The 18,551-nt window shown below is 48.7% G+C and overlaps 1 long non-coding RNA gene across 1 annotated transcript; it reads left to right on the top strand.

Annotated features, from left to right (window-relative positions):
* Positions 1-7,630: 7,630 nt before the first annotated feature.
* Positions 7,631-16,905, top strand: LOC125091371 (uncharacterized). The gene is made up of 4 exons (XR_007124665.1): positions 7,631-7,776; positions 14,298-14,344; positions 16,013-16,079; positions 16,831-16,905. It is a non-coding gene; the product is annotated as an uncharacterized LOC125091371 (long non-coding RNA).
* The last annotated feature ends 1,646 nt before the right edge of the window (positions 16,906-18,551 follow it).

Raw genomic sequence — 18,551 nt, 5'->3', positions numbered from 1 at the left:
CATGATCCCAGGGTCCTGGGATCGAGCCCCACATCGGGCTCTTTGCTCAGCAGGGAGCCTGCTTCCTCCTCCCTCTCTGCCTGCCTCTCTGCCTACTTGTAACCTCTGTCTGTCAAATAAATAAATAAAATCTTTAAAAAAAAAAAAAAGGACCATAGTAGTTGGGCACGGTCAGCATTGTCCCCATTTACAGATGCGGTAACTGAGGTACAGTGGGGCTAAGTAATAGTTTGCCACCGTCACACGTCAGTCACTGATGGAGCTGGGATTTCAACCCAGGCACGTTGGCTCCTCATCCCATGCTTTTAACCACGACGTCGTCATGTCTGAACTGTAGTTTTTGCTGCAGCTTTTGGAAGGAGGTCTAGAAGGATTCAGAGAAGAGATTGAAGAGATCGACAACAAACGCTGTGAGAGCCCCTAAAAGGGATTATACTTATAACGTGGAGGGAAATCAGGGGTGGAAAATGGGGGTGTCAACCATTTCAGTGTGTATATAAAGCAATGAGGATTGATTGGTTTTCCCTCATCTTGACATGGATGTCTCAGAGGAAACGCCACTCAGCCTCATCTAAGTGTCTGGAATGAGGACATAAGAGCCAGACAGTGCTGGAGAAGGAAAGCTGCCTGGGTGGTGGGATGGTTTAAATCCCCTTCTCTGGGCAGTTGAGGACCAAGGTCTAGGACCTCTTAGGGTTCTGTTGAGCCTAAGCATTGCCCACTTGTGACTTGTTGCTCCTTTCCGTCTGCATCTGGCCGCTAATGTTGGTTCCCTGCCCATCTGTACCCCCTCATCTGCCCATCCCTGCGCTCAACGCAGCGCTGTCCAATAGAACGTCCAATGATAATAGAACATTCCTATCTTCGCTGCCCTGTGGAGTTTGAGCTCTTGGAATGGGGCCAGTGTGCCTGAGAAATGGAATTTTATATTTCATTTAATTGTAATGAATGTAGATTTTAAAAGCCACACGTGGCTAGTGGCTACCTACTGGACAGCATAGAGCTTCTGAATGTTGTTTGCCGAGAACACCAGCAACTCTCTGCCTGAGGACTTTTTTTCAGTCAAAGGAGCTCCGCTGCCTACTCCACCCTCAACCCCGCCCCACCCCGCCTCGGTCCTGGCTCCAGGCAGCTGGTGTAAGTTAAAGATCCATCCCCCCCATCCCCACCCCCCTCCCCGCTCCGGCAGCCTCCCTCCAACTAATAAACTGAGGAGGTGAGCCCCTCGATTGGGTAACTCTGAGACAGCTCCTCTGGGTCCCAGAGTTCCCCAGGGGCGCCAAGCCCCAGTTGCCCACAGAGGTAAATGACTTGATATTAATGACCTTGTATTGGCAGTAGACCCTTCTGTTTCCCTTCCCTCCCAAATAAAGTACTTGCACTTGTTGTGGGGTTGTTTTGGGGTACCCAAATCAAGACCTGCCTGCTGTCTGCTAAGTTCAAATCAAAGAAAGAAATGCCCAAGACCTTTACACCCCTGCTTCTATACACAGGGAAAAATGATCTGACCGGTCCATCTTCTGCCTTTATGCCTCTGTACAGAACTGATATGCACCTTTGCCCTGATGGTGACGAATGTCTCACTGTCTTCACTCTGCTGGCTGCAACTCCAGTTGCCCTGAGGACCCCAGGCTGGAAGGACACCCAGGATTGTCCAGGACCCAGCAGAGCTCCTCCGTTTACCTCCGCCAGGAGCCCTCCAGTTCTGCGAGTGTGGGCAGGGCCTCGGTTTCAGGATTGGGTGTTTATCTTCAATGCCAAAGTCAAGCTCGCTGACGGAGCCAGGTCTCTCCGGAGGGCAAGAGCAAAGCCACATGGATCCTGTCTGTGGTAAAGGGTGCTCAGCCTGGAGTGGCATTTTGTTGTTAAACCTCTTCTTTCAGTGTGGCCCAAACAAGGGGATGGCTCAGCCGCAAACATTTCAAACATGTTTGAAACTTTCAATGCCGAGAGACTCCTCTCCTTTGTCCCACCATCTCCTCCTCTGCTTGAGCCCATTGCTTCCCCTTCTCGATATCTCTTATTTTTGTTTTTAAAAGATTTTATATATTTATTTGACAGAGAAAGACAGCGAGAGAGGGAACACAAGCAGGGGGAATGAGAGAGGGAGAAGCAGACTCCCTGCCCAGCAGGGAGCCTGATGGGGGCTCCATCCCAGGGCCCCCGGATCATGACCTGAGCCGAAGGCAGACGCTTAATGACTGAGCCACCCAGGCGCCCCTTGATGTCTCTTGTTTAATAAAAGGCAGTGGACTCTTTATAACCCCCACCCCCTGGCAAGTGGCCACATCTATTCCCTCCTGTCCCCAGAATCTAAAATCAGAGATCGTGAAAATAGGACTTAACCCCCTCCGACATTATACACAGATATGCGCCCCAAATGGCAGCATTTCTTGGACTTAACATGTGTTCTATGTTCTATCTTCCCTCTTGTGACGAGCCTTTCTTATAAAACTTTCTTGTGACCAACTATTCCCCCTTCACTGCCTGGTCGATTATTTCTGCTAGGCAATTCAGCCAATGGGCTGGAATGAATGCAAAGTGTTGTGGTTTTTTTTTTTTTCCTAAAGAGTCAGCATAGCCTGTCTGATGGGACTGAGTGATTGTGAACAGGCTTTCTCTGCTGGCACCCAGGACAGGTATGATTCCGGGGCCCCAGGGCTTTCCTGAAAGTGGAGGTCCCAAGAGGGTTCCTGGGTCCAGCAGCAGAGCCTGGCACTCTGGCTGAGGAGCCAAGCACAGAAGCGAGGCCGGCCGGGGCTGAACGGGGACCATTTGGAGCTGGTGTAATTGCTTATGTAGTTTTAATTGCTCATTCATCATGCTAACAGGCCCAGAGTACTGATCATTTGCCACGTGCTCAGTAATTAAAAGACCAGGGGGTGAGGTAGGGTGATGAGGAGTGGCGGGGTGAAATGAGGTGAAGAAAAGCCAAAATGCACAGCCCAGGAGGCAAGTGGGGGTGGTGGCTAGTCCCCTTTCTGACACTGAGCGAGGGCGGGGCTCCGCACCAGCATCTCACAGTCCTTGGTTTGCATTGGAGAGCAACCTCGCTCCCGGCTCCCGCAGGAGGGAACCCAGTCCCTGGACCGCCCTTTTCGGATCACAAGCCATTTCCATCCACGTCGTCCTGCTTTCTCCTAGATGACCCAGTGAGATCCATGCTCTCTGGGCCTCCAGTTTTCAGGTGAAGGGAAAAGGCTCCATAAAATGTCTTGCCCAAGATCCCATAATGGCCGGCCATTGGTGGAGATGAAACCCAAATCCACGTCTTGTCATGCCAAATCTCCGACTTCTCCTCCCTAGGGACCAGCAAAACATGGGCTTTTCTCTGGGTCCCCTTGGTGTTGTCACAATAGCTGAATTCTGGAATGAATATCCAATTGCCTGGGGAATTTACAATAAAGTAAAACAATTCACTGATTCCTAAGTCCCACCTTCAACAAGGGTGGCAGCATTTCCGGGGGTCAGGGTGGGAGTCTGTGGATAGGATGTTCCCCTGTCCACTCTACTAATTGGTCTGGCTTAGAGATCCTTGCTCCAAAGGACACACTGCTGGCGCCAGTCCCCCTTCAAAGAAGGGCCTCATGGCAGGTGTCTTGGTTTGGGTCCCCCCAGCAGCAGATTCCAAGTCAAGCGTTTGAGTGCAAAAAAGTTTATTTGCAAAGATGGAGAAAATTCTGGAAGAACTGGGGGGGGGGAGGCAGGGCAGGGATGGCAGAAGACATAGGGCAACTTACCAAAGAAGTTACCTCTGCAGGCATTGCAGGCTTAACCCCACTGGGGACCTCGAGGGTACAATGCATTACATGATTCACAGTTCTCTCATCGGAGGGGCGGGGACGCTAGGGTCTTTATAATCCAGCTCTCCTAGAGGTGGGGATGTCAATTCCTTGCCATAGTCACTTTCAGCCTACCCTGCAGAGCAGAGCAGGCCCCAGCCCCAAGAGAAGGTCCTCTGGCAAAAGAGATGAAGGTTCTGGCATTTGTGGGTTTGGCGGGTGTACGCCACAGTGGAAGGCCCTGGGGAATATGGGCAGGATGGGGACAATGTCCGGACAGCAGGGTATCTGTCATACTGCTGCAGGGGAGGCTCCTGAGGGCCCCTGCCCCCGACTGTGATGTTCATCTGCCTTCATTGGCCACTCAGCTGTTCTGGAACAATTTGCAAGCTGAAATAGTATTAGCGTTCCCCTGGGAGTTATTAATGCATTCATTTTCCCTCTCGCCTCTTTCTTCTTCTTCTCCCGCTAATGCAGCCGATCCCCTGACCCTAAAGACCAAAGGGCACATACTGACCGCAGGCAGCACAGGGAGGGCGTTCTGTGATGATGGGCTGTGAGCAGGAGTGACGTGATTATATGTATTCTAATTTCTTTAAGCAAATAATGTGAGATTTGTACGTTTTATTGTTAACAACAAATTTTGTGTGAGGCAACTCACAGCTGACGGGGTCATATTCATTGAGAACCACCACTATGTGCCATCGCCAAGAAATGTGTGCTTTCTTTTTGTATCTGGGGCAGGAAACTTCCTGGAAACGGTTTATTTACATGCACGGCCAACTTTCCATCAGTTGATCAATAAATCAATCAACAAATATTGATTGTCTCCATTGTGAAGAGCATTGTGCAGACTTCTTATAAATATAAACACGCTCCCTGGCTCAGAGGAGCTCACTGCCTAACTGGGGGTAAGATCTGTAGACATGAAAAGGTAACTTAAAACGCAGAGTAGCCTATAAACACTGAATGAGTGGTGTACATTGACTGGGTCTGGGAGATATCAAGGAAGACTTCTTGGAGGGTGATTTGAGCTCGGCCTTAAATGATAGGTAGGAGTTGCACAATAAGAGGACATGGAAGGTATTACAGACAAGAGCAGCAGTGCCAAGGAGGAAAATCCCAAGGCCTGTTCAGGACTGTGAAGGGGTCTGCCTGGCTGCAGTGGCGCTCCTAGATGGGACAGTCATGGCCCAAGCCTATGGGACAGTCTGGAACACTGTTGAATCTTCCTCATTCAAAGAACCACCCAATCGTCAGTATTGGAACTTTGTCACTGCTATGAACTGAATTTTGTCTCTCCAAAATGTGTATCTTGAAGCCCTAACCCCGAACGTGACCGTTTTTGGAGATAAGGCGGGTAAGGAGGTAATCAAGGCTAAGCAAAGTCAGAAGGGTGAGGTATTAATCTGATAAGATTGGTGAACTTATAAGAAAAGGAAGGGTTCTCTCCCTCCCTCCCTTCCCCTCCCTCTCCCCCGACCCCCCTTACTTCCTTCCTTCCTCGTCTCCTTCCCTCCCACCTTCCCTCCCTCCCTCCCTCTCCCTCTCTCTCCCTTTCCCCTCCCACTGCCCTCTCTGGGACCTACAAGCCTTAAGGAACTACAATTCTCTTCATAGCAGGGATGTGCATGAGGTTCAGGCTGGGTTGACCTGCTCTGTTGCCCCACACCCCTCCCCAGACCGTTGTAAGAGGAGGGCAGCTGATGTAGCAAATAAAAATATAGGACACCTAGGGCCATCTGGGTGGCTCAGTGGGTTAAAGGTCTGCCTTCGGCTTAGGTCCTGATACCCACCAGGGTCCTGGGAGGCTCCCTGCTCAGCGGGAAGTCTGTTTCTCCCTCTCCCTCTGCCCCTCCCCACTACTTGTACACACAAACACACACACTCTCTCACGCGCTCTCTCCAATAATAAATAAATATCTTAAAAAGAATATAGGACACCTAGTTAAATTTGAATTTCAGATAAACAATGAATAATCTTGATAGCCTAAGTACGTACGTCCTATGCAATGCTTGGAACGTACTTGCACTAAAAAAAATTCCCTACTCACCGTTTAGCTACTGGGTGTCCTGTGTTTTATTCCGCAACCCTCTCAGGGAGGGCTCAGGACCCGTGTATGGCCAATCAGAAGACCCCACTGTGCTCTGGATCACCGTAATTGGTTCAGCGTGGGGCATGTGACCCAAGGTCGGAGCCCTTCCTGCCCATGCTCACTAGGACTGGAAGCTCCCAAGCTGTCGGGACCAGGACGGGGAAAGTTCTCCAGCTAGAGGAGACTTCCCCGAGGGAAGCACCCGTGTGACAACCCAGGTCACACAGGAGGAAGTAGAGCTGAGGGAGAAAACAAGCCCGAAGACAGTGCTTGATTCGGCTACACCCCCTGAACTGCAGCTCAAATGGCAAGTGGCTTGAATTGGGAACTCTTCGCTCACAGCTGACTTGTTCTGGCAAAATCTGTGGGAGCTAAGTCACCTGAGAACTATAAGACTCAAACCTGACTGAACTCAAAGGGAAGGCTTCTCCTAAGACCCCACCCTCCATTTAATCGCTGAGCAAACAGGGCCTCCTCGGCTCTAGGGCAGCAAAACGTCCCAACAGGTCCCTCATGGACACTGGGGACTCCTGTGTGTGGCTCTGAGGTGTCACCTCTGCCACATCCACGTCCCCTGCTGCCAGCTGGCAGAGGAGCCCCCTTTTTTTTTCTGCCCTCCTTCCCCTCATATCCAGCTCTCCTTTTCTCTCGAAGACCTTTTTTTTCGTTATCAGCGGTATCTTTTATGTTCCTTCTTTTCCTTGCCTTGCCCTCCATGCTCACTTTTCAGAATACAACCCACAGACTCTCTCAGCCACACAGGGTGTGTGGATTTATTCTGGACTGGACTAGAAATATTGGAGCCAGAAAGACATTAGGGCTGATACAATCCAGCCCCCTCTCTGTCCTGAGCTCACAGAAGAGGAAACTGAGGTTCACAGTGGTCCAATCACCAGAGGCTCCCCCGAGAGTTATGGGCAGATCCTAGAATAAGAGGAAAGCCGAGCGGTTGAGGGCAAGGGTCCCTGGGTTTGGATTCAGAATGCCTGTATATTCATTTGGGTTCTACTACAAATCACTTAACCTCTTTATGTCCATTTCTCCGTCTCGAGAAGGAGCTTAAAACCCCCTTCACCCCATCATGGCTTCCGCAGCTGACAGAATTACAAAACTGCCAAATGAGTGTGCTGGACCAAGGCTGCACGGTATTAGTGTTGTTAGTGTTACTATTATTATTTAACGAAGCTAATCCGCCAGTGAAGGAAATGAGCACACATCACGAAATTAATTATAGATTTTTTTTAAAAATGACTGTTTATATTGAAAGGAAGGCCTCGTAGTTGCCGCACAATTTGAGGATAAGTCGTGTTTGGGAAAAATATTAATATTCAGAGCTGTGTTGATTAGCTTCACTCTTGTTGCTAGGCAACAGGGTCCTTTGTAGCCTCTGCAGTGTGGGGATTTTTCTAGGGGTGGAGGTGGGGAAAGGGATGGGGGGATTAGAGGGAGGAGAAGTGTATTACAGTAAGTGATTCCGCTGGTTCAGCCAATTCCAAAGTTGCCTTAAAAAAAAAATCTCCTTTAACAACCTATGTGATTATAGTTGTTGGATAAGGAAAACCAGAACGTGACCCTGAGCTCACCACTCACCCATGACTTGAGTTTCAGGTTTGGCAAGACTTGTGTTTACGAGATCAGAGCTGAACCACACGCGGCCCCGGGGTTTACCACCGCTGACGTTTGCCATGGCCCAGCAAGGGCAGCCTGCCAGCGCGCAGATTAGGGGGTTGTGAGAGGCTGCCATGAATCAGATGATCCAATCTCCTTTAATAGCGGCTGTGGCCTTCCAGTTGAATTCTAACACTCAAATGGGGCTGACTCGGAGCAAGCCAAAGAGCATGTTTTCGCAAGCAAAATGGAGGCGCGAGGATCTGGAATTCACTGGAAACCCAGGACAGGTTATGTGCAAGTGACGGTCTAGAGCATCTCCTGTGTGCTGGGCGCTTTGCAGGGTTTGCTGGTGGTTGGTCTGGCCCCAACACTGGGAAAGAGGCAGTATTGGCCCCATCTGGGGGACTGAGATTTGGAGGGGTTGAGTAACTTGGCTCTGGTCACACCAGCTAGCAAGGGGCAGAGCAAAGGAATTAAACTCGTCTTTCTATATGTGAGTGCGGGGTGCTCACTTAACCAGGCCATCTGCCCTTACCTGGCTGGGAGGGGCTGGGAAGGGCCGAAGAGAAAATCTTGGGGCTTTGCATAAAGTCGTCTTGTGGCCTCTGTTAGGTTGAGGCCCGCTCAGTGAGTTTCTGGTATCATCACAGGTCACTTAATATATGGTCCTATTCCAGCCCCTGCTGCTGCCTTGGCCACCTCCAAACTTAGCAGCATAAAACAAGACCCATTTCATTATGCTCGTGGGTCTGTCAGTCAAGAATTATTCAAGCAGGGCTCAGCTGGGCGATTCTTTCGCTCTGTGATGCATATACTGAGACCACCTTGTGGCCCGGTGTGCTGGGTCTGGAGGGTCCTCCATGCCTTCGCTCACATGTCTGGTGCTGGGACATCATCCCAGCACAGCAGTCTTGGCGGTGGTTAGACATCTTGCATGGTAACTGCCCTCCCCCCACCAGCAACTGTTCCAAGAGACCCAGGGAAAGGCCACATGGACCTTTCTGACCTAGCCCAGAAGTCACGCAGTGTCACATGTACCATAGTCTGTTAGTTAAAGGAGTCACAAGCCCACTCTGACCCCAAATCTCGATGGGAGGGCTATCAAAGAATTTGGGGACTCTGTTAAAGACAACTATAATGGGTGCCTGGGTGGCTCGGTCGGTTAAGCGTCTGCCTTCGGCTCAGGTCATGATCCCAGGGTCCTGGGATGGAGTCCTGCATGGGGCGGGGGGGGGGGGTCCCTGCTCAGTGGGGAGTCTGCTTCACCCTCTGCCCCTCCCCCAACTTGTGCTTTCTTGCTCTCTCTCTGACAAATAAATAAAATCTTAAAAAAAGAAGAACCCAGCTCTAAGTACCGAGTTCTTCGTTTCAGTGAGAAATGGATAGTCAAAAAACTTTGGATCCTCTGAAAATGGAGGAAATGCATAAGCGATATTCAGTCCTGCAAATTGGACTTATTTTGATGGATTTAGGATGAGGCTGGTTGAATAAAAGGTATGCTTAATAAGGGCTTTTGTTTGTTTGTTTTGAATTTCATGTTCAGGGGTAGTTGCCAGCTGAGAAGTCTGTCTTGCTGACCAGCTAAGTCTCATTTATAATTAATAGTGATTCCGTTTGCATACAGTGTGCTTATGACTTTTAAAAGCCTTCATTCCACTATGATCATATTTACAATATTAGTTTGGTTAGGGAAGCCTTTTCTCCTTGTAGAAATCAAGTGAGATAATGATGTCGTTGAAAGACTCTTTGGATATTTTAATGAGCTCTGCAATCTTATGCTAGCCTACCTTTCCTTTCTTGATGTTCTATGTCAGGCATTATGCTGGAATCATTTAGAATATTGAGATGCATAAAGACCATCTCTGGCAAAGACTGTCCCCCAGTATACTGCCTCTTCCTCCAACAGAAATCAAACTCTGATTTTATGCTAGGTGCTACATTTCCCAAACTCCTTTGCAGGAAGTTACGGCCATGGAATTTAAAAAATCAGGCTATTGGGATAGAAGTGGAAGTATCACATGGATGCTTCCAGGAACCTTTTTTAACAGAGAGCTGATATTTAACCATTTCTCTTTATTTTTCATCTCTTGCTGCCTGGAATGTAGATGTAATGACTGGAGCTGTAGCCTCCACTATGGACCATGAGTACAGGCTTTCACTTTAGGAATGGTGGAATGGTAAACTGGAAGGAGCCTGGGTGGCTTAAGGTTCTCTCAGGGCAGTAGCTGTTCCCATGATGAACTGCCTATCTCTGGACTTTTACAAATGAGAAAGAAACCTCTGTTGCATTTAAGCTGCTGCAATTTTGAGTCTCTGTTGCTTTTAGCCAAGTTTAATCCTAATCAGCGTAGTCTCTCTCTAAGGAGGCCACAGTCTAGTGAGGCAACAAAGAAGTACATAATTATGATCGAATGAATAAATGAAATAAATGGCCTAATCACAGTGATCACAATTATGAGAAATAATCCAAGAGATGCAGTTTTAATGTTGAAATACTGGAATAGTGTGACAGTATTTTTCAATGTGGGACTAATCGAGAAAATAGAGGACAAATGGTATCTATATAGCCAATACCAGAGCCAAAAGGAAAATGCCAGATGAGTCCTGAGAAAGGAGCAAGGATTTTTGTTGTTGTTGTTAGATTTATTTGTTTTTTTTGAGAGAGGGAGCCCAAGCAGAAGGAGGGACAGATGGAGAAGACTCTCCACTGAGCAGGGAGCCCAGTGTGGGGCTTGATCCTGGGATCATGATCTAAACCGAAAGCAGATCCTTAACTGATTGAGCCATCCAGGCACCCCACGGAGCAAGGATTTCTGTTGAGGACATCTTACTCAGATTCACGGAAGAAGAAGTAGAAATTTTAACTTGGTCTGGAATTTGGGGCCTGCGTTTTAAACAGAGAGACGAGCAAGAACAAAGTCCAGGTGGTATGGAGATGTATAGAGAGTCTGTAGAAGGGTCCGTGTGGCTCAGTGGGAGACCACACTGGAGAGTCCTATTTGGTGGGGAGGAGCAGGCTGTTTGCCCAGCCCCCTCGGCCTTCCTGAGGTGGAAGGGTGGGACTTCTGGCACGTGATGCCCATCGAGGGTCTTCCTCGACCACCCCCTCCTTTGAGGGTCTCCTACGAAGGTTTCTTTGGCCTCGGGTAACTTGTATCACTTTGAGTTAATTTTTGTACCTGGTGTGAGATAGGAGTCCAGCTTCGTTCTTTTGCATATATATATCCAATGTCTTGTCCCACTTTCTGCCCAGTGTGTGGATCAGACATCGAGGCCCACAATTCGTGGGACAAGCAAGCACCACATATGTCCAGCAAACAAAATGAGGAGCCTGAGCAGAGGCCAGGCCACACTCATGGTGCTGTTGTTCACTTATTCTGATGTGGGCAGTTTAGTTTTAAGTACTGATAGTGTCACCCAGCACCTTCTGATCATGAGACTTGTGCCACGGGAAGGAGTTCCTGGAAGCCCAAACCTCTCTTTAAGTGCCTCTCTGCAGAAATCTTTTCTTTGGACTTGGTGAGGTTTAGCAGGTGTGTGGATTAGCAGTGAGGATTAGCACAGCCCTGCTGAGAAGGTGGCCCATTGCCCAGAGCCTTGGTCCACAAAGGCTATGTTAATAATCTGATGTGGGATGAGGGCAGGGGACATCATAATGAGATTCTTAATAAAATCCCTTTTCAAAGACTGCGGTTTAAAAAGAAAATTTAAACAATGACAGTAAATAAAATGTTCCAGTGCCTTAGGACATGAGAGGAGTTTTTGGTGTGCCAGACCTGTGGAATACTGGCTTTTTAAACCCCCTCCTTCCAGGGAAATCTAAAGGGCAAATGGTCAGGATAAGGAGTGAGTAAAGACAAGCATACTGTGCCTTAAAATGTTGGTGTAGAATACTCAGGATTTAAGTCTTTGATCCATTTTTAATTAACTTTTGAGTAGGTCTGAAGTAGGGATTCAGCTGCATTTCTTGTGTGTGTGGCTATCCAGCTGTCCCAGCACGATTTGTTGAAGGGCCTACTCTTTTCCACTTAAGTCGCCTTGGCACATTTGTCAAAAATCAATTGACCATAGATGCATGGGTTTATTTCTGGACTCCCAAATCTATTCCATTGATCTACATGTCTGTCCTTATGCTGGTACTACACTGTTTTAATTACTGTAGCTTTGCCGCAAATTTTGAAATTGTGAAGTGGGAGTCCCCCAACTTTGTTCTTTCTTTTTCAAGATCATTTGGGCTGTTTGGGGTCCCTTGCAATCCCATACATATTTTGGGATCCGCTTTTTCAGTTTTGAAAAAAAAAATGACACTGGGGTGTTGATAAAGATTCTATTGAGTCTGTAGATTGCTTTGGAGAGTATTGCCATTTTAACAATACTAAGTCCTCTGATCCATGAATATGGGATGCCTTTCTATTTGTCTAGGCCTTCTTTCATTTCTTTCAATAATGTTTTGTAGTTACCAGTAGACAAGTTTTGCACCTCTTTGGTTAAACTTATTTTTTTTTAAAGATTTTATTTGTTTACTTTGACAGAGAGAGAGAGAGATCTTAAGTAGGCAGAGAGGCAGTCAGAGAGAGAGGGGAAAGCAGGCTCCCCGCCGAGCAGAGAGCCCAATGTGGGGCCCGATCCCAGGGCCCTGAGATCACGACCCAAGCTGAAGGCAGAGGCTCAATCCACTGAGCAACCCAGGCACTCCTAAACTTATTTTTAAGTATTTTATTCTTTTCCATACTATTGTAAATGTAATTGTTTTCTTAATTTCACTTTTGGATTGTTCATTGTTTATATACAGAAATACAACTGATTTTTATGTGTTGCTCTTATATCCTGCAACTTTCCTGAATTTGCATTGGTTGAAGGACTTGCAAATTACATAAAAACCCATTCGAACTGGCTTGAACCCTAAGAGAGATTGATCAGTTCACATAATTTAAAAGTCCGGTGGGATCAAGGTTCTAGCTCTGTTTCTCTGTACTTTTGTCAGTTTTTCCCTTCTCTAAGAATTGGTTCTGTGTTCCTGTTGACCTCCCTTATGGTTTGCAAGAGGGTGGCTGACAAGAAACTAGGTTTGTGTGCTACCTCAGTCACATCCAAGGAAAGACAAAAAAGCGTTTCCTTCCCTCAAAAGTCTTGAGTGTCTCTTTGATACTGTCATCCCTGTCTAGTGACTAGAGAGATGTATCACTGTGATTGGCTTAAGCCGTTGAGATAGGGTTGGGTTCAAACCTACCCAGACTACAGTTGCTGTACAGAAGGAGATGGTTCTTAGAGGAAGATCTCAGGGTTGTTAGGAAGGGGAGCGACAGTGTCAACCAAACCTGTGAAATTTGTACAGTACTGAGCTGCAATGACTGCTTGCTGCATCAGTGAATGAATGAGAGGCGTCACTAGTCCTTTCACAGATACCCAGTTCCCTGGGGCTGTCACAGCCTCGGTTTTAGTGATGGCCAACCCTGCAACCTCTAGAAATCCCCTACTGAGATCCTAGACTCTTCTATGGGGAGGAGAGAATTCTTTCTTCAGGTTCCATAGCCTCCCTGATTTCTGAGCTACAAGACCCTGGTAAAACAGACCTGAAGAACTGTGAACATTGGGGAATCCACATATTCCAAATAAGCAGGGTGGACCTTGGGAGTCTGTGGTGTGGCTCTGAAGTCCTCATTTACAAATTGTTCCTCAGGCCTAATGCCTGACACTCCACCATTAGGAATTTACTCCTCTGGTTAGTTTGAAAGGCTTTTACACCTTTAAGACCAACACCCCCGACCACCGCCGTCAACTGGGGCTTTGGTTGGCAATCAAGCGTCTTCGTATGATCAAACCCTACATACTGATGTATTCTGAGGAGTATGTTCCGTGATAAAGAATCATCTACACCAGAGAGTCAGAGTCAAGGATGGGGGTCCCGGGAGCATCAGGTCCTGAATTATGAAAACTTACTTCTCTTCATAGATATAATGTTTGAGCTTAGTTCCTTCAATTCAAGACTCTACCCCTTCTCTGACTAATACCAAACTCTACTGTACAGAAGGTATTTTACAAAAATAGCTACAACAACAGCCCCTGTCCCACGTGCTTCTCCAGGTCCTTCCCACTCTTGCTTCCACAGGTGGAGTCTATGACCCTTACCATTGAGCCTGGGTGGGCCTTTGTTACTGCCTTGACCAACACAGTGTGGCAGAAGTGATGCTGTATGACTTCGGAGGTACTCCGAGGTATACCTCTATGCAAGGTACTCTTGCCCTGCTCTCTTGGGACACTTGCTCTGGGAACCTGGCTACCATGCTGTGAGGAAGTTCAGGCAACTTATGGAGGGGAACCAAGGCTCCCAGACCACAGCCCCAGCTGAGCTTCTAGCCAACACCCAGTGCCAGCTTGCCAGTCATGTGACAGAGTCCTCTTGCAAGTCAGTCCTTGTGGTAGGCAGCATCAAAGATGGTACCCAATGATGGATTCTTGCTCTTGTATAATCTCTTCCCCCTTAGTGTAGACCACACTGAGTACCCAGCTCCTAGAGTACAGCAGAAGTCATGGGATGACTCTTCCAAGATTAGGTTAGAAAAAGATGGTGGCTTCTGTCTTAGGCACTCCCTCACACTTTCTCTCTCTTGCATTTCTTGCCCTGGAGGTAGCTAGCACCATGTTGTGAGGCCCTGAGCTGAAAGAGGCACCCCGCTAAACAGCATGCAGATTTCTGATCCACAGAAACCATACAAGATTCCAAGCATTTGTTATCTTAAACCACTAAATGTTGGGGTAATTTGTTAGGCAACAGGGGGTAACTAATACAGTCTTCTTTTTCCCCCAGATCAGGTTGGACCTGCATGGAAGAGCCCTTGCCTGAATTACAGAATTGTGAGTAAAAGAAACAATTGCTGGGGTTTTCGCCCACTAGGTTTTGGGGTCTTTGCTAGGCAACTGTGGTTAACTTTTTCTCACTGAGAACCATCTGACAGGTGCTGGAAAAACAAAGCAAAAAATAAACCAGGCCGAAAGACTCATCTCTTGTAGTCTAGTGTTTTAGTCCCCATGGACTGCCGCAACACGGCCCACAGACTGAGTGGCTCAGAGAACAGAAAGTTCTTTCCTCGTTCTCGAAGCTAGAAGTCCAAGATCAAGATGTTGGCTAAGTGGATTTCTTCTGAAGCCTCTCTCCTTGGCTTGTAGATGGTTGCCATCCCACTGGGTCTTCACGTGGTCTTCCCCCTACACCTGTGTCCAAATCTTCTCCTCTTAAAAGGACACCAGTCCTTTTGGATTGGGGCCCACACTAAGAGCCTTATTTTAACTTAACCACCCCCTTTAAAAGCCCTAGCTCCAAATACAGTCACATTCTAAGGTCCTGGGGGTTAGAGCTTTGACATAGGAATTTTTGGAGGAAACAGTTTAGCCTATAAGACGTAGGCACCTAACTCCTTGGGGTGGCCTAATTCCTAACTCCTCAATAAACTGATTTTTCTTTCTTTTCTTTTCTTTTTTTTTTAAAGATTTAAAAAATTTATTTATTCATGAGAGACTGAGAGAGAGAGGCAGAGGGAGAAGCAGGCTCCCCATGGAGCAGGGAGCCCAACATGTGGGGCTCGATCCCAGAATCCCGGGATCGTGACTTTAGCCAATGGCAGATATTTAACCAACTGAGCCACCTAGGCGCCCCAAACTGATTTTTCAAGAGATAAAATGTGTCCTTCTCTCTTCTGGCTGGGGCATTTTATAATGGGACAATTTTCATCATCTTCCCAAAGCTTTTTAAAAAGCTCTTTGAAACTCACTTCTGCCCTTTAAAAAAAGCAATACCGTCCTCCTAGTAATTCCTTCCCCTCCCTCCCTACAGGTGTCTGGGCTTCCCCACAGCAGATCCAGAGGCCCACGGTGTTGGCAGGATCAATGACAGAGGCTCGGGGAGACCCAGACCCACTGTGCACCAGACCCATGGCCACAGAACCAAGAGCAGACACAGGCAGGACTTCAGCAGCCCCTGGGCCCGGGGTCCGGACATCCTCCAACTCCGGGCCCAACGCAGGGCCCACGGTCCTAGTTTTGTGGCAGCTTCAGCCAGGCGGGAGGAGCTAATTCACGGGTCTCCTTAAATCCTTCCCAAGGATTCATGACTACGGAAGAGCTGATGGCCTGAGGCAAAGCAGAAAGCTGGTACCCTCAGCTCAGCGTTAATTCCCTAGTTATCATTATCAGGCCAGACACTTCTTCGAGGTGGTTTTCTGTTTTCCTACAAAATGGAGGGTGAGCAAGAGGGGAGGTTTTCAGCTCTGGGGCCAGATTCTTCTGCGGCAGAGCTCTCCCGCTGGGGGCGAGGGGCGGGCGGGTAAAGCCAGGAGGTTGCAAGCGGACAGAGACTTTTCCTGAGCAGAAAGGCTTCTCCCAGGTGCTCCTAGTGTGTTGGAGAGGATCTCCACCCAAACCCCCACCACCCTTCTGCCCTTTTTTCGACAAATGTGTAGACCATGGGTCAGGCACTGTGCTAGGTCCTTATTTTTGTTATATGATTTGGATTTATCCTGCTTCCAGAAGCCCTGCAAAGACCTTCCCTTCTACCCACAAGCCCTGGCCCTGGATGACTTGAAGTCTTCTCCAGGTAAATAGGCTTTGTTGGCGATTATAGCACTGTGTGGGGGCCGGGGGGGGGGGGGGCGGGCAGCGAGTGGGGCAAAGGAAGGAGGGGCTCCTGGTGGCTTCTTCCCGGTCCAGCTGCCCCTGAAAGGGGGTGTGGGGCAAGTGTTGGAGGCACAGAGAGGCAGCCTTCCTCCACAGGATTCTTGGCCTGCCTTCCCAGCTAGTTTGCTTGCCTGCTCTCAGTGAACACACCCTGCCAAGGAAAACAACAACCAAGGGCCCAGGAGAAAAGCCACTGTGTACAGAGCACAAGCCCCTAAATAGCTCTTCAGCTCCTGTCTAAACCTCAGAAATGTGACTTTGGGGTAGGACAAGGGCTGCTGTGGAACAGAGTTGGGACAAATACATAACAGAGCAGGGATCCTGTAATTCTACTTAATCGTAGGTTTATTTAAAAAGTGGCCTTCACGGGAGACTCTCAGAGTGCCCTGTGATGGCGAGGCCTCATTTTACCGAGGGGGGCCCCCTGAATCACCGCCTCGGGTGGGGGGGGTGGTGTGCAGGGGCCCAGGGGGTCTGAGGAGGGCTGGGTTGCGGACGGGCCTCAGGTCTCCGGTCTCAGGCCTCAGCCCCGACCTTGGCCAAGGCTGGAAGATCCTGATTAACGTGAAAACGGAAGACAATTTGGGCGTCCTCGTCCTCGGGCAGCCAGGCTCCTGTGTGGCTGAGGGGGGAAGGTAATCATTCTGTCACTGTCTTTCGGGCCCAATTAGATGATTCAGCATATTCCCGGCCTTTCTCTGCGCAGAGGTGATTTATCGTGAGCTCTGCGGGGCCTGCCGAGGGTGAGTGATGGGGAGAGGGGCCCGTCCTCCGGGTGTGTGCGCACACTTCACACATCACGTACACAGCGCCAGATGGGGTTGTGTGTGAGACACAAAAACATTGGCGGGGCCTCTCCCAGCCACCCCTCTTGCTGTTTCTCCTGGAGAAATGCTTGTCTGGGGTGAAAATCTGTCCTTACTCTGGGCGGGGGGCAGGGGAGGGGGGTCTCTTCACGGGAAGCCCAATATGGGGGCAGGAGTTTAGAGGTTAGCCCCCTGGGCGGCTGGGGGTGAGGGGCTTCGGGAAAACAAATGAGAAGGTGGTTGCTTCGAGGGAGGCGGGAGGGGTTGAGCCGCTGAGCCGCTGGGCCACTGCCATGGGAGCAGAGGCCTTTGGCCAAGGGGCCTGGTGCTGGGCCGCGGGGTGGCGGCTGTGGCAGGAATGTGTGTGGAGGCCATGCCTGGGCCACTGCCTTCTCCTGCGTGTTCTGACGGGCCTCTCTGTGTCGTTGCTGTCCATCCTGGGGACTGGAGGGATCTCATATCTACTGCACCAGCTCAGCGAAGGAAGCTGTGTTGGTGTCCTCTGGGGTAAGGAAGCCCCAACTTGAGCTTCCTGAAGGAGTCAAAGGTGGGCCATGGCGGTCCAGGGGCCACCAGTGTGCCTTCTTTCCATCCATCCATCTTCCCCAGAAAGTCTCCGGCTTCTGTCATGAGCTCTTGATATCAGCGGTGGAACACTGCCTATGCCCGGCCACTCCCTAAGTCACTCATTGGAAGTCCGAGGGTCCTGGCCTGACATCGCATTCATACTGGTGATGTCATTTTTTCCTCACTTGTGAAATACATATTACATGCTAGCAGTTATTCTGGATGCCTCATGTACCTCATTTCTTCCCAAGACAATCCTTTGGCAAGGCTATTAGCATCCTGTGATGGTTAACTGAATGCACCAACTTGTCTGGGCACGGGGTGCCCAGACATTCAGTTAGTGGTGATTCTGGGTATGTCTAGGAGGGTGTTTCCAGATGAGTTTAACATTTGAATTGGTAGACTGAGTCAGCAAATTGCCATCCCCAGTGTGGGTGGGCCGCATCCAATCTGTTGAAGGTGTGAATAGCACCAAAAGGCTGAGTTAGAGGAAACTTGGCCTGCCTGCTTGTCGAGCTGGGATATTGGTTTCCTGCCTTTAGAGTAGAACTTACAGCATCGATTCTCCTGGTTCTTGGGCCTTCAGACTAAGACTACAACTACACCACTCGCTCTCCTGGGTCTCTAGCGTACTGACTGCAGACCTTGGAACTTCTCAGCCTCCTTAGTCATGTGAGCCAATTCCTTATAGTAAATATCTCTCTGTCTCTCTGTCTATCTCACTCTCTCTCTATATATATATATGTGCACTTCTGCATGAGAATTCTCATAGTTCTTTTGATAGGTTGCTCTAGATAATTGCTCTCAACGTATGGCAAATATATATATGTGTGTGTATGTATATACACACACACGGACTAATAGGATATATATGTACTAATACCAATATACACTCACCAATATGTATATACACACACCAATAGGATATATATATCATATAGGGTATGTTCTGTTTTTCTGGAGAACTCTAATGCATATCTCCATTTCACAGATCAGAAAACTGAGGCATGGAGAAGCCA

The sequence above is a fragment of the Lutra lutra genome, chromosome X, assembly GCF_902655055.1.
Source record: "Lutra lutra chromosome X, mLutLut1.2, whole genome shotgun sequence".
In the NCBI taxonomy this organism is placed as follows: Eukaryota; Metazoa; Chordata; class Mammalia; order Carnivora; family Mustelidae; genus Lutra; species Lutra lutra.
This window is presented reverse-complemented; position numbering and strand designations above follow the sequence as displayed.